The sequence below is a fragment of the Crinia signifera genome, chromosome 1, assembly GCF_055691185.1.
Source record: "Crinia signifera chromosome 1, ASM5569118v1, whole genome shotgun sequence".
NCBI classification, from domain to species: Eukaryota; Metazoa; Chordata; class Amphibia; order Anura; family Myobatrachidae; genus Crinia; species Crinia signifera.
In genome coordinates this window covers 254,616,073-254,631,163 of record NC_139217.1, presented here as the reverse complement: position 1 = coordinate 254,631,163, position 15,091 = coordinate 254,616,073, and the positions used below count along the sequence as shown (strand labels likewise).

General features: G+C 49.5%; 1 long non-coding RNA gene across 1 annotated transcript in view; it reads left to right on the top strand.

The window, feature by feature from the left end:
* The first annotated feature begins 2,387 nt into the window (after positions 1 to 2,387).
* Positions 2,388 to 15,091, top strand: part of LOC146027881 (uncharacterized) — a 111,573-nt gene continuing 98,869 nt past the window's right edge. The window contains exon 1 of the long non-coding RNA XR_014455159.1: positions 2,388 to 2,510. This is a non-coding gene — a long non-coding RNA (uncharacterized LOC146027881). The remainder of the gene's footprint in view (positions 2,511 to 15,091) is intronic.

Genomic DNA, 15,091 nt, shown 5'->3' with positions numbered 1-15,091 from the left:
AGCCCTGCCCCAAAAAAGAGGTACAGTGGGAATTGGGAGGGAGAAACCTCTTCTTGGGGGCAGTGCATTTTTTTCCATCTTGTCTGGAACACCTTAAATCCTTTTGTGAAGTTTCTCTTGCAGGTAAGGGTCCTGTTAACTAGATTAGAGCATGCCTTGTTTGTATTCTGCATAGATTGTACACCAGGAAAAGGTAAGGCAGCACTTGCTACACTTGCATATTACATAGCCCTGCCCCCAAAAAGAGGTACAGTGGAATTGGGAGGGTGGAACCTCTTCTTGAGGGCAAGGCATGATTTTTCCATCATGTCTGGAACACCTTAAATCCGTTTGTGCAGTTTCTCTTGCAGGTACGGGTCCTGTTAACTAGATTAGAGCGTGCCGTGTTTTTATGTTGCAATGGTTAGGCACCAGGAGAAGGTAAGGTAGCACCTGCTACACTTGCATATTACATAGCCCTGCCACCAAACATAGGTAAAGTAAGCATTGGGAGGGTGGAATCTCTTTTGGGGGGCATGGCATTTTTTTCCACCATGATTAGAACACCCTAAAACCGATTGTGCAGATTCTCTTGCAGGTATTTGTCCAGTTATATAGATTAAATCGTTCCTATGTTGGATTTTGCAATGGTTGGGCGCCAGGAAAAGGTAAGGTAGCACCTGCTACACTTGCATAGTACATGGCCCTACCCCCCAAAAAAAGTACAGTGGGAATTGGGAGGGAGGAACCTTTTCTTGGGGGCAGAGAATTTTTTTCCATTTTTTCTGGAATACCTTAAAACATTTTGTGCAGTTTCTCCTGCAGGTACGGGCCCAGTGAACTGGATTAGAGCTCATCGCATTTAGGTTTTGCATAGGTTGTACACCCGGAAAAGGTAAGGTAGCACCTTCTACACTTGCATAGTACATAGCCCTGCCCCATTTGGTAGCACCTACTACATTTGCATAGTACATGGGCCTACTCCCAAAAAGAGGTACAGTGGGAATTGGGAAGGAGGAACCTCTTCTTGGGAGCACGGCATGTTTTGCCATCTTGTCTGGAACACCTTAATACTGTGGTCTCCAACCTTTTTTGGGTCATTGGCTCCACTATGCCCGTCTTCACATGGGCATAATAAATTAGTCATTGCTGCTGGTGCGTTCGGAGCTCAGCTCCATCATCACCCTGCTGGCAATTGGAGTCCGTCCGTTCTTCCCCCCACAGCCCCACACCATGCTAGAAGTCATATTTGACTTCTAGCCTATGACTGGGAACACAGAGCTGCGTTGCTGCAGCGTTACCCGGAAGTGCCGGGAGCGCTTAGCGCGGTGCTCCCTGTCAGACACTAGAGGTCAAATATGACTTCTACCGCCTGCTGTCTCCTCTGGTGCCCGTAACAAGGAGGACTACAGCGGGGCAAGGCGGCGGCTATAGCGCCGCAAGCCAGCGGCAACAGCGGGCGGGCGGACCGGGCAGGCAGCAGTGGTCGAGCCACCCGTTTCGCTCAGGCGAGCTACCGGTAGCTCGCGAGCGACGGGTTGGCGACCACTGCCTTAATACGTTTTGTGCAGTTTCTCTTGCAGGTACGGGCCCAGTGAACTGCATTAGAGCTTATCACATTTAGGTTTGCATAGGTTGTACACCCGAACAATGTAAGGTAGCACCTGCTACACTTGCATAGTACATAGCCCTGCCCGAAAAAGAGGTACAGTGGAAATTAGGAGGGCGTAACCTCTTCTTGAGGGCAAGGCATGATTTTTCCATCATGTCTGGAACACCTTAAATCCTTTTGTGCCGTTTCTCTTGCAGTTAAGGGTCCTGTGCAGGGCCGGTGCAAGCCCTGTTAGCGCCCAAGGCGACCCCCCCGCACGCCCGCCCCCCTCTCTCCCCAACGGGGGTGCGGGCGCTGTCCACCGGGGGGGGGGGGCAGCGGATTGCCTCCATAGTAGCTCCACAGCCGGGCTGCGGGGGGGGGGGGGGGGAGGAGGTGTGTGGCCGCTACAGGGGAGAGGGGACTGCAGAGGGGTGGTGTCAGGCAGGCGGAGTGCTGACTAGGTGGTGGGAGCTGGGGGCCGCCGTCCACCGCTGGCCTGGCTGCGGACGACCAGGCAGAGGCAGCAAGTTTTACACGGGGTGCTCCGGCGTGTGTGTGTGGGGGGGGGGAGCACTCACCCGCCTGGCAGATTGATGCTGCAGCTTCTCCTTCCTCCGGCGGCTCTCCAGTCTCCTCTGCGGTAGCTTTCCTGCTGCTGGCCTGCAGCTCACTACCTCCCTCCAGTGGCCTAAACCTGCCTAGTGGTGGCGCCGGCCCTGATTGTGTCATTTCTGTTCTTGTCATTTGCTACAGATATGCCGGAGCGACTGGATGCTGTGCAGGCTGTTCTGTGGGACAAGGAAATAGGAGTCTAGTTGGACTTTAATATAGAGGATCATAGCCACAATCCAAACTTCTACTCCACCAACTTGGCTCCACTTTGGGCCTCATGTTACTCTGGCACGAGGCTGTGGACAAAGCAGTCTCCTACTTAGAGGTAATTAATTATCTTGTATTATATTATTTTTTTATTTGTTCCTAATTGTATTACATACTCCAGGCTTGCCTACCCTCCTGGAATTGCCCTGAGGCTCCCGAAAATCGGGTCCCCCGGGAAGGTGGGCAATCCTCCCGCATTGGCCAGGCAGCCCCCGCACCCCCTTCCCTGCAGCACAAAATTACCTTTTTTTGCGGGTCCGCGAATTACGTTGTTTGACTGTCGTGGGGGTGGGGCTTGATGACGTCTGCCTGTCCCGCCCCCCTGACTTGCTGCTGTCAGCAAGTATGACATACTCCTATGGTATTGATTCCATCTGTTAATATCGAAATTCGTGCAGACCCTAGTGCGGGATCAAAACCTAAACACTTGCCAATACTGAGAGAGCGGTCCAATCAGGAACTAAAGGTGCGCAATGTATCCCAGAATTCCAATGGCAGGACAGGTTCCTGCCACTGGAAAAGTTTATTTACAAACGCATTATTACTGGTTACTACTGAAGTAATATGTAAGAATATATATAATGTAATATAACGTATGAAGTAGCTTTTATGAACTTGGCAGAGTATATATAATGGGGTATATTGGTTTGCAAATCCACTGTACTGGTTTCTCATTTCCCTACAGTATTTGGCATGATGTTACATTACCTATTTGCTTTCTCAATGCCAAAACGTAAAAAAAAACTTTTTGAAAAATAAAACTGATTTCAAATCTTACTTATATTGTCTGTATTATTTATAAATAGTGATAAAGATTTTCATAAAATAGTTTTTTAACACTGCGCTCTGCCTTTGTGGTGTCCTATCCTGAACTCAGGTGCTGCTTTTCCTTAAGGCAGGGGTTCCCAATCTTTTTTTAATCACGGCACCCTAGAGTATAAGAATTTTTTTCGCGGCACCCCTAGGCCAAATTTATTTTAATTAGATTGGATTTATATGCTATTCTTAGGGTCAGTTATGTGGAAAAGGGCAGGAATTGCTTCTGTTTGTACACATTTTATGATTGGCAGCCACCAGCACTGGTTTTGCTTATAAATAATTAACCATTCATAATTTTAGTTGGTCCTGGACTACCAACCCAGGGCACCCCTGCATGTGTCCCGAGGCACCCCAGGGAGCTACGGCGCACAGTTTGGGAACCACTGCCTTAAGGGTATCCCTGTCCCTTATTGCTTATAGTGGAGAAAGTTTGGAGATGGGAAAAGCGCTATCCTGATGGTGTTGAAAAGGGTTAATTGTTGTGGGTGTAAAAAAGAGGAAGAATGGGTCAAGTACTGTAAAGGTAAAAATAAGGTATTTATTGATAGATATTAAATAATAAATAGTAAAGATACTATGTGTGAGCCAGACTCTGTATGACCGGGGGGGGGGGGGGAGTTTTGCTGCGGGGAATATTGGTCGGCAGTTCTGGGTGGTGTTGCAGCCTTGTTACCCTAGGGGTAATGTGTACCCTTGATGGGTGTAAATGGTGTTTCTATACACCTACTCGGGGTCCCCAGTATGATGGGAATTTTCCTACACAAGTGTCGCCAGGGGAGAGTTCCCAATGGGTTTTCAGTTAGTCTGTCCTAGACTACTTTAGCTACTGTGGGTCCTGAGCCCAGGACCTACAGCCTCTCCTGACGACAGGGGCGGATTGGAAATTAAAACCAGCCCGGGAAATATTTTGAAGCAGCCCTGACAGGGGGGGGGGGGGGGTGTGATGTTGTTGCGCGCCACAGGCGCGCCAGATTTTTGGGGGGCGTGGCCTATCCCAACGAGGCCACGCCTGATTTTTGCCGCTGAGATAAAAAAACATTATGCAACGGAATGAGAGACACAGGGTGAGAGGGGGTTGGTGCAGGGTGAGAGGGGTTGGTAATGAAGGGTGAGAAGGGGGTGACGAGGGGTGAGAGTAGAGTGACAGGGTGGAAGAGGATGCAGGGAGGGAGGGGGGACGGAGGGTGGCGTACAATGCTGGGAGGGGAGATGCAGGGTGGCTGAGGACGAAGGGAGGGAAGACTTACACAGGGTGGCACAGGACGCAGAGTGTGAGGGGGGCATGGTGGCACAGGATGCAGGGTAGATGGAGGAATGCAGAGTGGCAGAGGATGCAGGGAGGGGAGTCAATAAGTGGTGGAGGATGCAGGGAGGGGAGACAGTGATGCCCATTATACATATGCCACACACCATGATGCTATTATACATATGCCACACACCATGATGCTATTATACATATGCCGCATACTGTGATGCCCAATATACATATGCCAAACACTGTGATGCTCATTATACATATGCCACACACCGTGATGTCCATTATACATATGTCACACACCGAGATGCCCAATATACATATGTCACACACCGTGATGCCCAACATACATATGTCACACACCGTGATGCCCAACATACATATGCCAAACACCGTGATGCTCATTATACATATGTCACACACCAAGATGCCCATTATACATATGCCACACCGTGATGCCCATTATACATATGCCACACACCGTGATGCCCATTATACATACGCCACACACCGTGATACCCATTATACATATGTCACACACTGTGATGCCCATTATACATATTCCACACACCGTGATGCCCAACATACATATGCCACACACCGTGATGCCCATTATACATATGCCACACACCGTGATGCCCATTATACATACGCCACACACCGTGATACCCATTATACATATGTCACACACCGTGATGCCCATTATACATATGTCACACACTGTGATGCCCAATATACATATGCCAAACACCGTGATGCTCATTATACATATGCCTCACACCGTGATGCCCATTATACATATGCCGCACACCGTGATGCCCATTATAAATTTGCCACACACCGTGATGCCCATTATACATTTGCCACACACCGTGATGCCCATTATACATACGCCACACACCGTGATGCCCATTATACATATGCCACACACCTTGAAGCCCATTATACATATGCCACACACCTTGATGCCCATCATATCATGCCCATCCCCAGCGCACATTATATACCTGGCTGGCTAGCTGTAGAGGTGCTCCAGGCTCTGCCCATGCTTGGCTGGCTCTTCCTATGGCTGTGGCTGCCAGGCTGCTGCTCTGCTGCTGCTGCTATAGGGAGGAGGCTAGCAGAAGGATGGGCGGCGCTGCAGACTGCTGCTCAGTCTTTAATTCTGCTGCTTTACCAGCGCCGCCCCCTTCCTGTTTTTGATCCCCAGCACGCAACTTAGCAGCCGCACAGACACACTCAAAGGGGCCTTTGAGGCCGAAACGCTTGAAAAAGGCCTTTGAGGCCGAAACGCGTCGTCAACATAGGACAAGGACACCCACACAAGCATTCTCAGACTTTTTGTAACTTTTTAAACATTGTAATGGCAGATGTGTGCCCCCTTTGGCATGCATACCTTAAAGTCAATCAACTTAAACACTCTAATAGAAATAAAGACTCGGAGACGTAGGTTGGCAGAAACTGTTAGCTGTATTTATTTATAATTCTTTAAGCTAATTTTGATGTTTGTTTTATTTAATTAATTAATTTAATTAATTTAATGGTGGCCCAGAAAAGAACGGCTATTTAACTAAACTAAACTCCACCCCAAACTAGCATACATAGGTTGGCCTAACTCAACACGGTATCCACTCCTCCTACTACCATGACTACCCCACCCAGCCGGATGGGGACGCTGTCCCCGAGCGGGTGATACAGCGAAGGCCTAAGCCAATGAGAGGCGAGCGCACCGAAACCAACCAATACGCAGCAAACATAACTTAATGAAAATCTTACAACCTATCAACAAGCCGTTCTTTCCCGCCTACAGCTAACGCGTTTAAGATGAGAAATTATATGCCCACCCCACAAGCCCCAAATAAAGAGGGAGGGAGGGCGGGAGATTTCTCAGGAAAAAGAGGCAGACTTCTCCCATTCCTGAGGTAATATTTCCAGCTAACCAGCCAAACCTAGGATCTGATAGGGTCCCCGAGTCACATGACCCACAAGCTGCACACCCAGCCTATCATGTTTAAACTACTCCCTGTCTATGCAGCCACTGCGTTGTTCTAAACATTGTAATGGCAGATGTGTGCCCCCTTTGGCATGCATACCTTAAAGTCAATCAACTTAAACACTCTAATAGAAATAAAGACTCGGAGACGTAGGTTGGCAGAAACTGTTAGCTGTATTTATTTATAATTCTTTAAGCTAATTTTGATGTTTGTTTTATTTAATTAATTAATTTAATTAATTTAATGGTGGCCCAGAAAAGAACGGCTATTTAACTAAACTAAACTCCACCCCAAACTAGCATACGTAGGTTGGCCTAACTCAACACGGTATCCACTCCTCCTACTACCATGACTACCCCACCCAGCCGGATGGGGACGCTGTCCCCGAGCGGGTGATACAGGGGATGGCCTAAGCCAATGAGAGGCGAGCGCACCGAAACCAACCAATACGCAGCAAACATAACTTAATGAAAATCTTACAACCTATCAACAAGCCGTTCTTTCCCGCCAAAGCGGGGATCTCGATCCCGAGACCCCGCCCACCACCGATCTAGAGCACCGACACCACTGCCAATAACAGATCCTCCACAAATATCCAAAGACCTTCCCAGGTTAAGTGAATCCCATCAGGCCTATACAGATGCTGGTAACCAAACCTGATCCTCTCGTGCTGGACCGTAACACTACCAAACTCCAGCACCCGCCGAGCAACAGCTGCATTCAGCTTCTTTCTGGACTCATCAATTGCTCGGCAATCTAACGCCCCTCTCCAACACAGTCGGGGCACTATAAATGACCAAATCAGGGTGCACCTGGGGCAGGCATTCCTGATTGCTTCCAGATCATCCAAGATTGTGGACCTCAGCCTCAATTGGGACATTTTCCCGAGGTCATTCCCACCGAGGTGGATCACCAACACTTCAGGTAACCCAAATAGCTTCACCTTCAGCAGGAGGAAAGCCCTTAGCTCGCGCCATGACATCCCCCCCACTCCCAACCAGCGCACCAGATGACAACAATCCAACACAGGTCCTTCACCAGAAGCCATAAGCCTAGAAGCCCAATGCACATAAGAGTGACCTACCACCCAAACCCTGCGGTTATCGTAGCCCACACCTATATGGAAAGAAATATGTAAATCGGAGTTAGAATTGTTTACTCAAGGACAGGTAAATGTAATTATTAGGAAGAAAAAATTTGGTTGTGCACAAATTTGGTGCGGTAGCACTGCTTCACTACTAAGTGAAGCCACTCCAGACACAAAAGGATAGGACGAGACATGGGAGGGTAAGGATTGGATAGGGTTAGGAAAATAGGGGATTACTCGGCCGGAGAAAAAACGTCTGGACCTGCTGAGGGACTCTTAATTGGTGCCTAATTAGCCGAATTGGTAATGCCGAATTCAGTCCGTCAGTCAGGTAAAAAAGCGTGAAAACTCCGGACGCTGGCCCAACAACAGAGCGTAGCTAATCCCCAAGTAGGAAGGCCTAAGGGAAGGGTAACATAGGAGATCATCCACTCAAGACGGAAACCAGACACGCACAGGCATCAGGGCAGGAGGTGTGGCCTAATGTATTTCTTATAGGTCGCTGAGCGCCATCTACCTAAACTCTTGATGTCCCTAACCTGCCAGCTGGCCCTAGCCGCTGATGTAGCCGCACCTATGCGGAAGGAGTGAGTGCCAAAGTCTCCAGGGGGGAAACCCAGCTCGCTCAGACAGCGACGCATCATCCAGCTAAATTGGTACCTCGTCAGAGGGGAACTATCATAGTGCAGGAGCCAAGATTCCGCAGCGTCAGGCCTTACCATTGCATACTGACTAGCCAAAGCTACCGGGCAAACTAATGCCGGCACCACCGGATGCATTGGCACCCAAACCCCCTTGGCCTGGTCAGTTTTTGAGCGCCTAATCCTACACCAAAGAGCCCGTTTGTCTATGCGTATGTCCGACAGCAGGAGAGTGGATTCTTTGTTCTTAGATGGAGCAACTAGCTCCATAACTCTGAGAGCCCCATGAAAAGCCATTGAGAAGGCCAAACGAAATAATAAACATTCAAAAGCTGAATCCGCAATGACGCTCACTTTTTCAGATAGCGCATTAAGCATGGTGAAATCAATGGGACGCCTCCTATCTGGTGCCACCGGAGCTGCGCGCGACCACCCCTTCATAGCTTTCCTTACTAAAAAACACTTTGTGAAATCAGGAAAGCTGCGCGAAGAAGGATATGCCCGCTAAGTGACGCGACACTGCCACCCTGGACTTGCCTGCGTTGTAAAATTTCCAAATGAAAGAAAGCAGGAGCTTTTGCCCGCGCCTACCTGGGAGCGCAGACCCTCCAGCAAAGGACTCCCATTCAGACCATGCTTGGCGATAAGTCCTAAGAGTAGCGGGCGCTACCGACAGCTCAGCTAGCCCCTCCAGTCCGGCTTGATGACCTGCCAAACATAAAGTGGGCAAGAGACCCCAACAGCATCAGCATCGGGAGCCAACTGCCTAAAGCGCTCCCATTGAAATCGCAACAGCGCGTCCGCAATCTCGTTATGTATGCCAGGAACATGCTTCGCCTTGAAAAGGATGTTGAAACGGAGGCATTGCAAGGACAGCTGCGCTAGGACCCTAAGAACCTGGAGCGACTTTGCTTTCTGATTATTAATCGCGTGTACCGCGCTGAAGTTGTCGCACCAGAAGATGACACTACGGTTAGCCAACCGAGGGCCCCACAATTCCATCGCAACCATGATAGGGAAGAGCTCGAGGAGCAGCATGTCCCTGATCAAGCCGCCCTCTAGCCAGGACGCAGGCCAAGATTGCGCGCACCAGCTTCCCTTGAGGAAGCAGCCGAAGCCTGAAGAGCCAGCTGCATCTGTAAAAAGCTGAATCCTAGCATTGTCCATGACCGGGGACAACCATATGCGAACGCCGTTAAAATCCTCCAGGAAGGAGGACCAAACTGCGAGGTCACGCTTAATCTCAGCTGAGAGGCGTATCAAATGGTGTCGCCTAGCAATCCCTGCTGTGGCTCGCTCTAACTTGCGGCAAAACAGCCTACCCATCGGGATAACCTGGCATGCAAACCTGAGCTGCCCCAATAGGGACTGCGCCTGCTTCAGCGTTACTTTGCGAGATGCGTTAAATAGATCGATTATGCTCTTGAGTTTGGCTATCTTCTCCCGAGACAGGAGGCACAGGCCCCGATCTGTGTCAATCTGTATACCCAGAAATGACAAATACGTCACGGGGCCCTCGGTTTTCTCCTCGGCAATTGGCACGCCAAATTCGCCGAAGAGAGAACGGACGGTATGCAGAAGCTCCATGCATTGAACAGAATGCGATGGACCAACACATAAAAAGTCGTCCAGGTAATGAGCGATCCCGCTCACCCCTGCCGACTTTTCCACGCACCAATGCAAAAAGGTACTGAACCTCTCGAAATACGCACACGAGACAGAGCATCCCATCGGCAAGCACTTGTCGACAAAAAACTCGGCCCCTATGCGGAAGCCCATGTACCTGAATGCATTTGGGTGCAGTGGAAGCAGCCGAAAGGCTGACTCTATATCGATCTTGGCCATGAGGGCCCCCTGGCCATAGGATCTAACCATCTCAAGAGCATCTTCGAAGGACTGATAAACAACTGTGCAGCACTCCTGTGGGATGGCATCGTTAACAGAGAAACCATCCGGATAGGACAGGTGTTGAATCAGCCTGTATTTACCAGGAACCTTTTTTGGGACCACACCTACTGGTGAAATGATCAAATTGTCCAACGGGGGGCCCAAAAAAGGTCCGGCCATGCGACCCAGAGCAATTTCTTTATCAACCTTCTCTCTGAGAATAGCAGAAAGCGCTCGCGCGGATTGCAGGTTCCTAAAAGACCCGCCTCTAACATCCCCTTGTATGGGTAACTCAAAACCAACTGAAAAACCATTAAACAAGAAATCTGCGATTGCCTTATCAGGATACTGCCGAAGCCATGGGGACATGGGTTCGACCCTAACCGGCGTGGTGGCCCTAGCGAGCGGGGCCAGCTGTAGCATGCTTTGGTCCGGCCTGAGCCCCCGCCCCTCTTGAGGGGCGGCTGCCGCGAAAGCAAGTAGATGCCGGGTGATTGCCAGCGCAGTTAATGCATATGTGCTTATATTTGCATCGCTGGCCTTGCTGACAAAAGGAATTATTAAAGGCATAGCATTTGCCCTTTGCGGAACCGGGGGTGAATGACCTACCTGTACCCCCCGGGGTAAAACGTTTCGCTCCTGGCGGCTCGCTAGCAGCCCGCTGTTGTACATGAACCTGCGCCGGCGCAGTGGGGAGAGGGTGAGCCTCAGCCCCAACCTCTGAATGGACTCTGGCTATCTCCATCCAGACCTCCACGTCTTTGCAACCAAAGTCCATTATGTGTAAGCAATCCTGCTTGCGCCTGAAGCGCTCATCATATGTCCTCCATGCAACCCCACCATAAGGCATGTGCATGTCATGAATCATATGAATGTACCTAATGACATTCATGTGTTCATCCGGGCGGTCCTCGAGGTAGCAAGCCGCAAAGACGCAAAAGCCTGCCAGCCAGTTATCGTATGAGCGAAAAGCCTCAGACCCAATCCCAGATTTTGACTTAGCTGCCTTATACGCCTTTTGAGATTCGTCAGTTAGGCTGAACAAATCCACAAAATCACCTTTCTCAATCTTCTTTCTGCAGCTGTCCCTGAGCCCCCGCAGCACTGCGGTGTAATCGCAGTGCACTACCACGGGAGATTCCTGCGCTTCCTTTCCCTGCGTGAAATACGTGCCTCCCGCTTGCGCTTACCCAACCGAGCATGCCGGCTGGCCTCCTTCTTAGCATATTTCGCCGCCTGCTTCCACGCCTTAGCAGCGCTGCCCACTTTCGAGCCTGCCGCGGACGAGGACGAGGAGGAAGAAGAGTAATGCGTAGAATGACATTTTGGTTGGTAAGCTGCTCAATCAGAGGTGTGTCATTCAGGTGCCAAAAGGGAGGGGTAATTCTGTCTAGGAAAAAAAAAACATTTTGTATCCCAATTGCACACTGAATGAGAAAATAACTACATATTGATCAGATAATACAGAGATGTTGGTTGCATATATCTGCAGATATAGGGCTAAGCCCCCAGGCCGTGCGTCAAGGCCTCTCTGCCACTGGGGGTCCCTAATACTGGGTAATGCGTAGAATGGGAGCCCCCGGAGGAGGATCCCGAGCCCTCGCTCCCCACCTCATCAGAGGAAGCCTCACCTGACGAATCGGGCTGGGCCGCCCATGTGTCGTCATCAGCCTGCACAAATGCGGCGCAGCCTGGTATAGTCTCTCTCCCTGAGGACCTACGCCGGCTATGACCTGAAGCCCTAGCCTCGCCAGGAGTCCCGTCCACCAAAGGAGCCAATGCCCCGGCTACAGAAGACAGTGCTGCAGAGAGGAAGGCAGGGTCAAAAGCAGGGGTTAATGATCTCCCCCGGCTGCTGCGCCCGTGTGCCTCAGCACCAGACCCAGTGCGCCTAGAGGATCGACCCCCGCTGCGCCCACTGCCTCCCTCACTGCCTGAGCGCTGCCTCCGTGATGGCCCAGGGTCAGCGCGCTCCCATGATGGCCTGTACTGAGGGCTCACGCTAGTGCCCGGCCTGCCGGCGCCCCGCGCCCTCAAGGGGGCCACAGACCATTCAGCCTCACTCCCCTGACGCTCTGGCGCATCGGTCCGATCCTTTGTGGTGCCATATAAATAAAGTATAATAACCATAATAATATGCGACCAGTGGCAAACGCAGGATTTTCAGAAGGGGGTTTCCAGAGGGGCGGAGCAAAGCACGGAGATGGACACTTAGGTGACCCAGTATATGCCGGGTCAGTTAAAGTATTATAGATAGACCAAATGTATATAAATAATATTAATAATAATAAAAAAAATATATATATATATACATACATACACATACATACATACAGGGGCGTCAACAGCAGTGTAGACCCCTGCGCATAGCAATGTATTGGGGCCCCTGTCAGGAATGTGCTATGAAGCCCCATCACCCATCTACTGGTAGTGTCCTAGCATAATTATTAAAAGATCTATGTATCAGAATCAGAATCAACTTTATTGGCCATGTGTGCTTGTGCACACTAGGAATTTTTTGTGGATCGTATTACATAACAAGAATACAATAAAACCACTAACAGCACACATTATGTATAACTGACTGACGTACCTGGCATTGTCCTGGTTTAAGCCTTTGAGTTATTAAATTATCAATGAGTTGGATATAACGGTTATCATTTATAAATAATTGGCAGCTCTTCCAACACACCCATGGGGTGGCTGCTGAGTGTCGTTTTTTTTTTTGTTGGGGTTTCGCCAGTAGCCCTATTCCCCAGTTTTCCTTCAGGTGTAAAAGTTTCCATACACGTTACAATTATTGAATACAGTATTGTATATAATACTGTATACAATAATTGTAACGTGTATGGGTACCTTTACTGCCAGCCCGATTGCTGTTCATGTGTGCAATGTGTAATGACCAACCTTGAAAGGAGTGTACACCGTAAGATGCTGTGCCTTTGGTCTCAAATTGCGGTTGGGGATTCTTTGCTGGATACAGGGAGGAAAATCACGCAGCGGCCTTGCACTTTTTCTCACTTGATAAATATTCCCAGACCTGGGCAGGATCCCACGGCCATGCTCTGGAGGATGAGGGACTTCCGGCAGCACTGTGGTCCCTCTGACGCCCTCGAAAGTCTTATTGGGGACACAGACAGGGTTTCTCTCCACTCGCGTCTTGATAAACTTGGCCTTGCTTCCGTAGGTCATTGTGCTGCGGGATTCTTCATAAGCACTATCCGCAGGGCTGATGTGCGTGATCATAACCAATCGGCTTTTCCCGCTCAGTGCTCCCTTTAGCAGCCAGGTCAGCTTGCTGTCCCGATAGTTTATATGGCTGCCTGGTCTGTCACGCAGCGCCATGATACACATCCTGAGGGTAAGAAGGGATCGGTTGATGTATCCTCCTTCTTTCATGGTCTGGCCGCTGTTCTTAGTCTGGCTTGCTCGTTCTGATCCCGCAAGGTCTACCATGTACAACTTGCCTGTGCTCACACTATCACTGGCTGTCTGCTTTATGGTGACCTGCAATACTGCATGTGAGCGGGATGAGGTCTTATTAGCGGCTGTGGGAGCTTCTGTGCGCCGCTTGTTGCCCTTCTTCAGCAGGGTCATGGCTTCCTCAGGAGTGCTAAGGGAGAATGTAGAAATCCCTTCTATGTTGGTGTTGCCATTGGGATCCTCTCTGAGGACCAAAGACCTAGAGGAAGGTCTTAATAGGTCTCGGACGGTTTCATTATAGATCTCCGCGTATGATAATGATACGGAGAAATTCTTTTTTTCCCCAGTCTCCTCAATGGCTTTAAACAGGTCCTTCAGGGTGCGATATATTACTCCAGGTTCGCGGTCCTTACCCATCATGGTGAAGGTCTTTCCAGTGCCTGTGGGGCCGTAGGCAAATATGGCAGCATTGTACCCGGACAGGATGTCACCCAATAAGGGCTTCACTGTGGAATCATACACAGTCTCCTGGGTAGCTGCCTGGTCAAACACCTGGTTAAATTGGAATGTTGTTTCTCTTGTCCTGGTGGAGCGCAGGACATCATTAGGATCCTCACCGGGGTCCTGCAATAGCACTGTCTGCGGTCCGAGCTGGTGTGTGATGCATCGGGCGCAGTTCTTAGTCTCCGTCAAATTAACGGGACGGATGCGCAGAGCGACAGTCATTTGGTGGTCTATAGCTTTATTAGCTTTCGCCTTCTTCATTTTATATCAAACTTCAATCTTCAGAAAAGAGTGAAAAATTATCTGTGTTGGCACAAGTCCAGCAATATTAGATATGACTCAGGAAGCAGTCAGCTGCCAGTGTTCTACCCATCACAGCCCATTGTGACATCATCGGCCCATTGTGACATCATCGGCCCATTGTGACATCACTAGCTGCCATATGGCAGAAGGGCACTGCTATGTATCTCATCCAGGGTCTGCTGTTACAGAAGTGGTATCGTCTTCTGGTCCCCCTGGGATGTCTTACCTCTTACTTATTTACGTGATAAAAGTTAATAGGCACAAAGAACCTTTTATCTCTGCATGTTTGTAGCCATACACAGCAGTGGGAGCAATTGTATTAGTTCTGAAAGAAAATATATGTTGCCCACAGATGCCAGTGGAAGTGCGCCTCCAGTGGCCAAATTATTAATTACTTTAGTATAGTGTGAATACTGCTTCATCTCTCGCTGCAGTTTTATAATCAGGAGAAATATACTAACCATGTACAGTTACCTTGTAATAAACCAGCTCATGTCCTCTCTTTCTGCAGTACAATGCATTAAGGACCGCCAAGGATATTATGCCAAGGATCCTTACAAAAACCATGATGGGGACTGGGACAGATGAGGATATGTTAATCCAAATTCTCATCACCAGGGCAGAGGTAACAGGCTATAGTTTGAGAATGGACATTGTGCTGCTAGGAGGACGCAGAGTGTTTCTCACTGATAAGATCACAACATGTGCTGTATGGCCATTCACACA